This window comes from Stylophora pistillata, chromosome 4 (assembly GCF_964205215.1).
Source record: "Stylophora pistillata chromosome 4, jaStyPist1.2, whole genome shotgun sequence".
NCBI classification, from domain to species: domain Eukaryota; kingdom Metazoa; phylum Cnidaria; class Anthozoa; order Scleractinia; family Pocilloporidae; genus Stylophora; species Stylophora pistillata.
The window spans coordinates 27272677-27275426 of record NC_142522.1 but is presented as its reverse complement, the minus strand read 5'-3'; the positions used below and the strand labels follow the sequence as shown (position 1 = coordinate 27275426).

Genomic DNA, 2750 nt, shown 5'->3' with positions numbered 1-2750 from the left:
CATAAAGCGTTTCGCCCAGACGTGTAGTGTGTATATGAAATAACATTTTCCTTACCAGCATAGAGAAAGTCAATAACTTTTCATTTAACTTGGATGAATTGCCACATAAAAAGCAAATATTTCTACCATTTTAAATTCCTTTCAAATTTTTGTCTTGATTTGCCCACAATACATGTGTAAGAGATAACATTTTACATACTAGCACAGAAAAAGTCAATAACTTTTCATTTGGCCAGTTAACTGATAAAAGGCTAACAACATCTTATCAAAGTTGTCACCAACTTGTAATTAGGACCGCGCGTCTATTCGTAAACAACACAGTGTAATTACTCATTGTTGCTTTTCGTTTTTAAATTACATGACTTCACTTTGGAAACAATGGAACAATAAATTGTGCCAACTTCGCACCATTCCGAGTAAACTTCAGTTTTCTTTTCAAGTTAAAGGTGGAGATTTTTGTAAGACAGAAAGTTTCTTTTGGTTAGAACTTTCATACCGCACGCTTTGCGGGAGTCAGAAAAATTAACGCTTTCAACAGCTGGACTCTGGGTCAGATGGCCCGGATTCAATTCCTGGCTGGGGCTTGACGTTGTGTCCTTAAGCAAGACGCTTCACTCACATTGCTTTGTCTTCTCGGATAGGACGTATAGCCGGAGGTCCCGTCTCCTGCACCTATCAATTAGTTCATTTCGGCAGGAGACGTTAAAGAACCCACACCACGAGATTACTGTGATGTGGTTTGGCCTGGTTAATGGGAATGGGGGGAGGGGGCATCTTTAAAATTTCTTTTTATTGTAAACTGCCGCTGGCAGTCCGGCAAAGTCCCCCGCACAGTGTTGTAAAGCGCATTAGAGCATTTACATGGCTCCTTTAGGAGCCACCAAATAAAATAAAAGTCACTGACCAACTATAATAAACACAGCTTCAACTTATACGCTTTTAATCTCCAAATTTCAATTTACACTCGCCCAATGCAAATTAAATTAGTTTGTTGCGGGCTTGTTTCTCTTTTCACTCTCCCCGTCTCTTCTTTCACTAGGAGTGGAGCTCTTTGTCTGCGAACCTACGGAAGTGAAGACCAGTAAATTCGTGATTTTATAATTAGACAAGTATGTCTTTTATTTAAAAAAATGCAGCATGTCGATGTAAAACATTGTTGCCACAAAATTACGAGATATTTTGTGTTTTAAAGACTTATTTTCGCCGAGCTTAAAAAGAAAATAATTTTACCATTTTCCAGCAAATCCCGTATTGTGGGCTGATCACTTAAGAATCTGGCTGCGAGCAGCACCGTCCGATCCCTGTAAAATCAACATTGAACTTAAAAGAAGCACCAAGCTTCGCAAACTTCAGCTTTAAAAACACCAGAAAACACAACTTACCAACGAACAAGGTAATCTGCCGGCGGCCTCTCCTGAAAATGAGTACAAATAATTGAATGCTTTTTTTTTTTTTAGTATCTATATATATATATCGATTTTACTAAGTCTTGTATGTCTGTTAGGCAGCTGTGCATACGTCGACCGCAACATTGGTATTTTGATTGACAAGTTTTTCGAGTAAGTTGCAAAATGCTCCATGGGTGGCCGGTGATTTTATATTTTATTTGCGTGACGCGAAAACTGAGAATATTTCGCGCCTATTCTTGGCGAAGTTATTCATTTTTCCTGAACAAACATCGCGATATAATACGTATATATATCACCTATTATATGACTATCTTTAAATCCATAGCCCCTACTATATAAATTACTTATACTTACTACATCAAATTGGGCGAGATGACCCTCTAGGTACGACCCTAGCTCCTCGAGAAAGTCAGCGACCGGGGCATCATTGAATGTCAGCTAAAATTTGAAAGATTGGCAAGCGTTAAAAATAATTCGATCCGAGTTATTACAACAAAAATACGGCGCAACTGAACTATTTAAAGTCATCCCTCTTACCGTTCGAATTGGTTCCTGCCCAGGTGCTGACATTTCTTTCTGCTTTGGTCAGTGAATCCTTCAGTACACACGAATGAATTATTATTGACTTCTCGTGAACGGCTATACTTTTTGGTAAGCGGTAATTCAACATTTAGTCTGCGTACGCTTTCAAGAATATGGCAGTTCGCGGATGACAAGGTCGTATTGTTCTAGTAATGGAACGGAGATAAAATCCGTCCGGTGCTCCCGTTCATAAGGTTTGGAACCCCGTCTGTATGCAACATTAGCGGGTTTTTGCAGTTTGAACTTTGATAACATCTCTGCACTGAACGATCGAAGGTTGTGATTTTCAGGTCGCGTGGATACACGTAGCTTACCCGAATTGAAATGATTGCATATATTTGTAAGTCGACTATTTATAAGACAAAACCCAATGGACAATAAGTTAATGACATGCGGCTTAAAACGCTTTAAGCATGTAATTCGTTAAAGAGTAAGCGGCACACGCGTTTAATTTTGAAATTCTCGTCAGTGATCATAAATTGATGGTTGATAATCCATAAAATCCTAATCTCGCTTCGGTTGCCAGAACTATTGCTGGTGCGTCAAATATGAAACATAGGCATGCTACGCATGCAGGAGTTATTTTTTTGGGATACGTAGGATGAAATAGGACACTATAGAACAGATGCTGGTGTCTGAATAACTGTTGGCAAAAATAAACTGCATTGGTACAACGCTTCCTGCAGTCCCCTCCACAGCCCTAATTTGAACTTGTCACGCAACGCTCTCTCTCTCTCTCCAACATTGCATGACGAGACC

At 39.4% G+C, this 2750-nt stretch overlaps 1 long non-coding RNA gene across 1 annotated transcript; it reads right to left on the bottom strand.

Moving 5' to 3' along the window:
- Positions 1 to 913: 913 nt before the first annotated feature.
- On the bottom strand, positions 914 to 2483 carry LOC148733129 (uncharacterized). Its single transcript, XR_015999846.1, has 2 exons — positions 1231 to 2483; positions 914 to 1063 (listed from the first exon to the last, which is right to left on the bottom strand). It is a non-coding gene; the product is annotated as an uncharacterized LOC148733129 (long non-coding RNA).
- Positions 2484 to 2750: the final 267 nt, after the last annotated feature.